We start from the raw sequence: 10,000 nt of genomic DNA, 5'->3' as shown, positions 1-10,000 counted from the left end.
TTGGGATTTCATGCCACACGTTCCTTTTCTGTCTGTTATGGATCTGTGGAGCAGATCTATAGGGACCCTTTAATTACTGCTAGCAATTGATCAGCAGATCAGAAACAATGACAACTGCTTAACTGCATTTTGCAAAAAACTTCTCAGGTTCTGTTCGTTTTTGTTTCACACCAGGACGATAACAAAACCCGCTAACTGCTCCTGCAAAATTCATTAGCTTCAAATGGCTGCGCAGAGATGGAAGGTGTCAGGCCTGGGGCTCCTACTGGCCACTCCAAGAGAGTAATGGAGAGAAAATGCTCACAGCACGGCTCAAGTGAAGTTTCTCATAACAGGAATCCATCTCTCCCTCCCCCCAAAAATATCTGACGCTCTCTCACTAGCAGAGAAACATAACAAGTTGGAAAAGGTGAGGAATAAAATATCTTAATCAACTTGCTTGCTATAAATAGAAGTAAAGGACCATTGAAAACCAACTGACATACTTTTAACACTGCAACGCTAAGTCCTCCAGAGGACCTTCACAATTGTGCCACCATGCGCAGAGGTGCAAGCAAACCGAGGGCTTTTTGTGCACTCTTCGCCCTGTGACGTTATTTCCATAAGAAAAAGCTGGAAGTTGAAACTGTGACAACTTGCACCGACCCATGGGAACGCAAACATCCATCTCCTGATAACACGTTGAGATAATGCACGTCACCACTGCAGCCAGCATGAGGACACTTGTCTTCACTTATTTTATATCCACTCTATCACATTCCTGGCCGCGTTTCCCTATCTTTCCTTTCAACACACTCCACGCATTCCTTTGGTGAAGAGCACAACTTGCTCACCCCAACACAACCGGGCAGCACAACTGCACTTTCCTTCCTGCAGCTGAACAAAACCTGCCAGCTACTTAAAACTGCTATTCTAGAAGGTCAGTTTTTCACACCCTGTTATGGGAGCAGCCTGCCTTGCTCTTTTTGTAGGGAGTTTGGCTGCTGGCCGTAGCAGGGCTTTCCTCCCATGAGACAGAAACGCGGTGCTACACTCTGTGATACCTGGAAAGCACCCAGAAAAAAAGAGCACGTGCAAGACTCCTTGTTTGCTCTCCATTATTCTATTGATAACTCCTCCATTGTGTTGAAACCATCAGCACGTTCTGCGTCCCATTCACCACATTAGCCAAGCCTCTAACATCGCAAACTGTAACAGAACCCTTATTTTTAGATCTCAGTGACGTTTCTGCTGGGTACAGACAAAAATATTACATTTACAGGAGCATTTCTGGTGGTGTGGAAGGAAGCACGAAAAGATGCTGAACAAAAGCAAGAAGTATTAACATGAAAATCCACTTTCTGTCTTTCGCCTGCTCCAAGGGCACAGAATGGGAGCAGCAGAGAGTGAAGGGGAAAACCCCAACCTGGAAACATTTCATTTTGCAGAAATGTGTTTGTGGAGTATTCCTGTCACTGGAAAATAAAAGCATTCCTGACGATGATGGGGGAGAAAGCACGTCACGCTGCTTTTATTTTCAGCAAACAGCTGCACAGTCCTTGCTTTTAATTTTCTAAAATTCAAATAAAATTGCGTTGTATCAAATTTAATGCTTCACTCAGTGGATTTACAGCATTTTAAATTGGTCCATTCAGCACTGAAATTACAACCACCAAAACTGCAATGCCTTTCAGGTGTCTGCACGAGGCTAAAGCAACTGATATTACCTGCTGTGCTCCAGCGCAGAGCTGAGGGAGCTCCTCCTGTATTCGGCATTACCTGAAGCAGAGAGAGTCATTTGTCTCTGTTTCTACCTCAGATTTCTTCTGTCCCTTCCCCTTGAGATGATACATTGAAGTAAACCATTTTTCTGGTGATTAAGAACCCAACCTAACGACCACTGGATTCGCAAGTGTGGATTTCAACAGGTGTTAGATGTGACCTCGGTTTCTCTATTGGGACCACAGACTCTTTGCTTCTGACTGCTAATTTTGTCTCCTCCACTGGCTCTGCTTACCAAGGGATTTCCACTGGGGATATGGAATTCACATTTTTGATGATGATGTCGCTATCTTATGTCTTTACAGTGTATTTTGTTCTTTGAAGGACCTCCCTCTCTCCCTCCACTGCTAACCAACCACTATTTTTCACTTGTGTTGTGGTTTCCAGGTGATGTTGTACCCAGCACAGTGAGTTACTCTAAAATTCATCTCGAGAGGCAAGCAATGTGATTTGTTACCTACCTGGTGCCAGAAAAGCATACGGCTTAGGATACACATTTTAACCAGAGAGAAATTATTTGAATTTAGAAAGAAGTGAATTTTCAGTTAAACTTTTACCAGATGCTGTATTGTGTTATATACCAAATTCCTGGTAGAGCCAAGAAAACGACTCCCGAAGTCTCATACTCGGTGTAGGAAACAACATTTCCACACACATCTGAAGGTTGAGAATTTTTCCTATGGGCATCTCGTGGGCACAGTTCAAAAGGCTGCATGTATTCACATATATAATGTAATACAGTGACCAACATTCACAACACAAATTGCACTATCAGATTACAGTAGTTCTGAAAAAGGCATTTTCTCTGCACACCAACTATACAAATTCAGTTACCTAAATTACAGAGATTCATCTCTTTGTGGTAGAAAGGATAATTTAAGCCTTATTTATCTGGGAGTGAGCTACGCACCTGCTCTAACCTCCAGACAAATTACCACAGAACCCAGTGTTCACTAATAAGGTATTCACAGACTCTAAGGCTGAAAATAACATAACCCCATTTGCCTAATATCCTTCAGTCCTATCAGCTCATAGGCAATCGTCCTGGAAAACAGCTCTGCTACATCATGCAAAAGTCAGCACACAAGAGGAAGGAACACACTGGGCACAGACAAAAATGGGTCTGAGGGCTGCAGAAGAACATTCTTCTTTAATTAAATATGCTGTGCACCAAAGAATAGCAGCTGACCAGATCTGTGAAGAAGTGATGGAGAACAGAAGAAGATGGATGTATTACTGAGGCTGATGGCTCAAAACTTTGCTTTTACTTATGTCTGGAAATGCACGGGCAGTTGGTGCGCAATCTGAGAACTCTGAGAGCAGTCTACAAACAAAGCATGGTCTGAAGAGACTAAGAGAACAAGAAATGGGTTTGTGCTCTCATGGAAAGTTTCCAGACATTCTTCAGACATTGCCTTAGGTACACTGCATCTCAGTAATCCAACTTAAAAACCCATGAATAATGTTATAATAGCTCATGTGCAAATTCAAAGTCTTGCAAAACTCATTGTTGTTTACATGGCTTTTGCTAAGATTCCTGAATGAAGAGAGAACAAGAGATCTATTTCTCTGACTTCCATCAGTTGCTTCTACCAAGCAAGTTCACTGGAAGCCTCCTGTTTAACTCCCAGGTTGAAGCAAGACAAGGGGAAGTGCACGGTCTGTGCTCAGCTGTGATCCCTCTCCTCCCAAAAGACCTTATGGACAGATACAGTAAGTACACACGTTTGAGTATGAGCCCTTCTGGCCTTGAGGCCATGGTCAGCAGGAGGGGTGACAAAGCAGATGCCTGTGGTGCATGACTGCAGTCAGGGCAAATTAACAAGTGCCCCTTCTATTCACAAAGAGAAAAGAATGGAGCCATTCAAGAGCAAACCCATCTGTCCCTGGGAGGGTTCACAAGAGTGTCAGAGAAACCTCACAGCCAACAGTCTCTAAGTAGTGGCACACAGGCATCCTGCAGAAGCAGCACTTTTGTCCACTGGTAGAAGCTCCACTGACAGGATGCTGTTTTCACAGCCCATCTGCTTGCAGGCTGAACAGAACCTGGAAGATTCAAAGTCAGCACAGTGCTACCTTTTCTAAAAAGCAATAGGGAAACAAGGCAAAACTTGCCATTTTCATCACTAAGTGAGGATTTCTTGGGCACGAAGGAAACAACTCTTCCTTAATAGCTGCCTAGTTAATCACTTTGCCACACAAAAGCCATGGATAAAGTAGACAGGAAATCACTGTTACAATATCTCTCTTAGGAAACAACCCAATGCCTTCCTGAAGTCTTTTAATGAACAAACCTGTGTTCACAAGCAGTCATCTCCACATGCTTCATGTCTGCATTAGTTACGAACACCAGGACAACCTTGATAATACACACCACTGTAACTGCATACAGTGTTGCCTGCCTGTGTTTGCAGAATGCAGGGCAGACTTGTAAGGAGCTAGCTCTATCTCACACACATCAGCAGATGCCAAGTGACAAAACGTCAACTGTCAACGTTATAAACTCACTGCTCATCAGGACACAGAAGGAAGGACTGGATCATGAGTATCTGTACATTTGCTGGGAGAGCTGATCTCATTTTAGCACCTCTAAGGAGATGCCTCAGAGAATGCAAAAGTCCTATGGACTTTTGAAAGTTACTGCTGCAGGAGAAGATCAGAACTTACACCATTCCATGGGTGGAAACCAGCTGGCACTCTTCATAGCCCTGAGTGAAGTCCATGCCCAAGGAATTCTAGGTGAGCGTGATCTCAGCTTCAAAATCTGCACAGCCAACACAAGAGGTCCATCGCATCTAAGCAGCCTAGGAGATTACAGTGTTATTTGTTGCTCAGTAGCAAATCTGAGCAATTTTTCCTTCAAAGCAGATGTAATACTGCTCACCAAGTAGAAATGCAAACCTGGTTTTGCCAGCCTCCTTACTCCCTGTCATAACTTTTGAGCACGAGGTAAATGGCAGGGAAAGATGGTGAAAACTTTCTTTGGTCCCTCTCAAGCTATGTGTCTTATTTTTTAAATTTTCATCCTGTAACAGCTGCCAGTGAATTACAATAACACAGATTAAGAAGGTCATTTAGGGGTTTTTGTGCCACTAACTGAGAAAATAGCAGTCTATCAGGCCATAGATAACATATGGAACAATAGTCCTTGCATCTCAAATCAGTACAGATTCAGTATTCTCCCAGAGTACTCTCTTCCCTTTTCCCCTTCAGGAAGTGAAGTTCAAACTCTCTAGCTACAATGGGAAGAATTCTATACACTCTTCTTCACTCCAGATGAAATGGTTATGCTGATTTGTCCAGCTGTAGATTCAATTGCTATTTTGGAAAAGTGCTTTGATGAGCCTAAGACCCCTGACTTGCTTTACTCTGGCAAAACTTCTGCTTTTGTGTGCCAGTAAGAGACGTAGAGAAGCAAACTACAGACGTAAGATATGATCCTGAATGCTTACAGCAGAATTGCAATCACTGTTTTCATAGGTTGATTAGGAATTACTCTCTTCCTTCATGCTTCCAGAAAACCAACAGGCCCGCTACTGATCCATTTGATCAAGATACCTCTCCAAACAGGGTCAGAGCCAGCCAGTCCTGCAATGTGGGACAGCTAACCCATAGAAAGGAATATTTTTGCCCATGTTCCTCTTTTAAGAGCTTTTGAGAAAGGTTGTGCTGCAAGACATTTTTTTCTAGGTCTACACAGCCAAGTCTCATTGATTACGTGCCACAAACAAGGAGCAAAGGCAGTTTATAGTGAGCATGAACAAGGCTGATGCAGGAGGAGCCCAGCATTTAGAAGAAACTGTAAAACTTACCAGCTTCCACCAAGGATGAGGTTTGAGATAGAATGGCACAAAGGCTGCTACGGAATTACACATCAGCTGCTTCCCCCAGACTGGCTGCTTCATAGTGGCTCTTGAGTACGTGTTACATTTTTCACCATTAAATGAAGAGTGGAAAGAGCTAATAATAAAAAAAAGGAATACCAAACAATCAGAACATAAAAGCGTATGGCCTCCATAAAATAACACATTTTTCTTTTCTTAACGTTTCAGCTGTCTGAAGAATACTTTTCTGGAGTAAAAGAGATAACTATATATCTTCTGATTTTATTGGCTGCAGATTACACTAATTATCATAAAAAATTACTACCACTAATAAAAATTCTATTATAAGTTACTTATAGTAATCTCTGGGGTACTATACTTAGCTTAGAAAAGATCGTAATTACACTGCATTACAGTGAGAATTTGTTTCCTGAAGCAGCGCTTTAACATTATCTGTTTCTTTTAACACTTTAAAGTTGCCTGTGTTTTTTTTGTTTTTTTTTTCTCTTTCCCTTTTCAGGTCAAATGTTGCCCGTTATTTTCACTGTGCAGGATGTGATTTTGTCCCAGAATAATGATCCATCTCTGTTGCAAGTGACGCAAATGAAGTTTTAAAATCACAAATATCTGGGTGGGTTTCACCTCCCGAGGGGGTTAGCATGTCTCAATGGAAGGATGCATGAAAGGGAAGACCTGAGTCTCTCCGCCCAAAGGGAAACACACTCAGTATAAAATTGCTGGAAGCCAGTGGGTGTTCACAGAAAATACAATGTTCGGATTTTATTTGACAAGACAACAATTGTTATTTTCCCTTTTAGATACTTTGCATTTTACCATCTGTGAGGTTGATGACTCTTAAGTGACCTTAAATCATACTGCTGTTAATGGCAGTGGTTACAGGCGAATGTGGGGCTCTGTGCGCTACCTGCTTGGACTGAACATCAAATTAAATAGCTTTTCTTTGATGGCCGACGCTGTAGTAAATAACCTCAAAGTCCAACTAATTAAAATAAAATTGAAACAGTGGCCATTTCTTTTAGAAGGGGTTTCGATGCTTCAATTGCAGGGCTAATCAACATCTTAATTAACAGTCATATAAAATGAAATAGCCCATTTGAGTTGCTTTAAAATAGACAACTTATTTATGCAAAGACTAGTGGCATATTAATTGCCAGCTCTAAGAAAATATACGCCTTTGAGCTTTACAGCTTCCTTTGCACCAAAGGGTTTGAGAACTAAATTGTGGAAAAAGCATCTTACAGAAGTTAATTTCATGACAGACATGAAGCAGAAGCACAAGCAAATGTGGGTAAGTTTTGTGGCGTGTTTTGTTTTTTGAGTTGTAAGATTAATTGATCTAATGTAGCCGCATAATATTCTATTTAAACTTAAGAATTCAGGGCTCGTCCTGGCCGATGCTGACCAGAATGGCTTTGAGCAGTACAACAGTAAACTCTAAGCATGGCTCAGCATCTCAAGTGGGCCGCTCAGGACCTCATGAGACTGAGCCTTCTCCCTGGTCTTGGAGCATCTGCACGTGCTCTCAGAACTGACCCAGGCCAACAATCAAAGGGCCAACTCATGTGAGCAAGCATTTCCAGGATCAGGTCCCAAATGAGTCATCTGCCCCAATTAGTCCACCTCAGGTTGTACCTTGAAATAGCTTTCATTTACTGATGTGTGTGAGGGAGGAACGGTGGGGAGGAATTACATTTCCTTTCCTAATTGCTTTACTTTTGTTGACATCTTGGAATAAGTTTTTACTTTCAGAGGAACAGAGTTGATTTACACTACAGAAACAGCACAGCAAGCATGAGAAAATTATTTGCCCTTCCTCCTGCCAGGCATCCATTTCCTTTTCACTGTTGCTAACAATGCGCTAACTATTTATGCATTTGTCAAAGGATCCCAGCATAAGAAAACTATATTTAAATCACTTCACTACAAAGTGAAAACACAAGGTAATGATTCAGACTCTATTTAAGTAATAATAATATTTGCACAGCCTGCCTGGCGAGAGCACTTGTAGGTGGCAGGAGCTCAGCGCAGTCCTAGAGGGGCAGCAGCAACAAGAAATAGCCTTTAAATTTCTCCTTTAAAAAACAACTTTTAATTTATGGCCCTGAAATATTCACAAAAATATGTCTATTGTTTCGCCTGACTAAAGACTGATTTTACTACGTGTCTCAATGAACCCAAAAATGAGGGAGCTTTATGTATAGGACAATCAGGAGGCTTTGAAAGCACCTAAGCTTACATGAAATGAGTTGATCAGCTTATCTTTCCCAATACAGAAAGGCTTCCACCTTCGGTCATCAGCCAGAAATAACTGCAAGCCCAGCTGTCCATCCCAGCACAGACGCTGAAGACAGGAGGATGTGGAAACCAAGTGGGACACTCATTGCTGGGACCACATTGGGTCTGAAGCACACTGACAACAGGGGAACAAGCTGTGTGTGCTCCACAAAGACAACCCATCGCTCTGCCATCAGCCAGCTCTGGGTGCAAGCTCTGCATTTCAGTAACCTCATCTTCAAAATTTGGAAGGCAAAAAGAGTCTGAACATCTTCACAATTTATGTGAGGCTCAATCATACCACGGATTGAACAAAGACAGTTTGAAGAGTAGCACACAGGTTGTTCTGAAAGTAATGCATCCTATGCTGCCAATCTAAGCTCGAGTTCAGATTCTCCTTTTCTTAGTACAAACACTCACAGCCCTGAGCATCATATGGGGTTTGAACAATATCTGGAAGACCACAGTACTGCAGCAAATCCATCACAGCTTTGCCCCAAAGGAAAATCAAGACTTATTCTCTTCCTCCTGTAGGAAAACTGAGCACCTCAATTCCATGTGTGTTTCTCATTTAATGCATATGCCAGTATTCTTTAAAAAGCACTATTTCTAGCAGAAAAATCTGTGCCTAGGCAAAATTATTCTGCTTAGGTACAGCAACAGCCTTGCAGCATACCTGGGTACCGGTGTGAAAGTGAAGAAGAAGAAGAAAATGAATTACACAGAATTCAGAACACTTCCAGCAGATCAAATGCAACATGACCTCATGCAGCATGCCCCTTGTGGCATGTATGGTTTAATGCAGTGGGCTGCATATGCAGCCTAACGTGGAAGAAGAGGGGAACTTACCCCAGTCCAGCTATGACCTGAAAAAGTTGTTCAGTGTATTTCTAAATTACCAACTGCTCACTTGACCCTTTCAAGGCCTCGCAAGCTATGGGGGGAGAAGTGCAGGAGATGTTTCTCTCAAGAGCAGCCCCTGGCTCCCGGCTCAGCACTGGCCACGGCTTTGCATGCTGTAGTGGAGCAATGCTGCTTTTGAAGACACATCCCTCCCAATTTGAATGCCATTTTGGTAACTCCAGAACAAACCCAGAAATGTAGCCAACCCAACAGTACTAACAGGGACTTTGTTTAGATGGCTGATTAAAAATCACAGTATCCAATTCCAACGTAAATGAGGGGATCTTTTTCAAGTCATTGGGTTGTTCATGGTAATCTGAGGCAAGATGGAACCATTACCAGCTTTGCTGAGATCCTCCCAGATGTCTTACACAAAGCATAAACCAAATAAATTTGCTTCTAAGTAGAACACTTTCAAGGCCTCTTTTCCATACTGCTATTAACATTAACTGAAAATTCAATGGTTTCAAGGCCTCCTCAAGTAAGTGAGCAGCAACATGCCCTGTCATCCTGCACAGACACCCCACAGTTGTACTTTTGAACAGCCATTTTAATGTGCAGCTTGGGCTGAATTCAAGCTTTGCACTATCAGCTTTGTTCTCTTCTAAGCAATTCATCTTAAATGGCCAAAGCAAAAGATCTCAGACTTCATTTACATGTAACCTGTCGCCTCAATAAAAAAACCTAAAGCCTTTCCCAGCTTTCAAGGAAGAGAGACAAGACTTGTTTCATTTTCTCTAGCAGCCGCTTCTGCTTTGCAAACCCCATTCAAATGCGGACACTTACTTTTGAGCTCTGAGAGTAAGTGTTTGACTTAAATTGAGATTACCGTAAGCAGCAGAGCGCTTTGGTTGGGGAAGAAATTATTTCATGAAGACACAAGAGAATTAAGCAGAGTTTCATGTCACTAGCTGTATGTGCTGATCAGAGAGTGAATGATGAATTTCTTGCTGCGGACAGCTGCTCTGAGGAATACCATGCAGCCTTCAGGTGGAAGGAAAAGAAAGTCTTGCTTTAAAAGGAAAAGAAAAAACAAAAACTTTTTTAGTCCCTTCATGTAAAAAATAAACAGGTCTTTCTTGCCAGATTTATTATTCTATTTACACGTTGCCTGAATGTGTCTGAGAATATTTTGAAATATTTTTTTCCTTCTGAACCTCATTTCTCTTACCATGACAGCTTGCTTCAGTCAAAGAGAACAGGACGTCGTTCCCTTT

General features: G+C 42.0%; 1 long non-coding RNA gene across 2 annotated transcripts in view; it reads right to left on the bottom strand.

The window, feature by feature from the left end:
• LOC107319205 overlaps positions 1-10,000 on the bottom strand; it is a 98,283-nt gene that overhangs the window by 28,490 nt on the left and 59,793 nt on the right. For both annotated transcript variants that reach the window (XR_004308670.1, XR_004308669.1), the window contains 2 exons: positions 5,574-5,721; positions 1,707-1,758 (listed from right to left, as the gene is read on the bottom strand). This is a non-coding gene — a long non-coding RNA (uncharacterized LOC107319205). The remainder of the gene's footprint in view (positions 1-1,706; positions 1,759-5,573; positions 5,722-10,000) is intronic.

This window comes from Coturnix japonica, chromosome 11 (assembly GCF_001577835.2).
Source record: "Coturnix japonica isolate 7356 chromosome 11, Coturnix japonica 2.1, whole genome shotgun sequence".
Taxonomy (NCBI): domain Eukaryota; kingdom Metazoa; phylum Chordata; class Aves; order Galliformes; family Phasianidae; genus Coturnix; species Coturnix japonica.
This window is presented reverse-complemented; position numbering and strand designations above follow the sequence as displayed.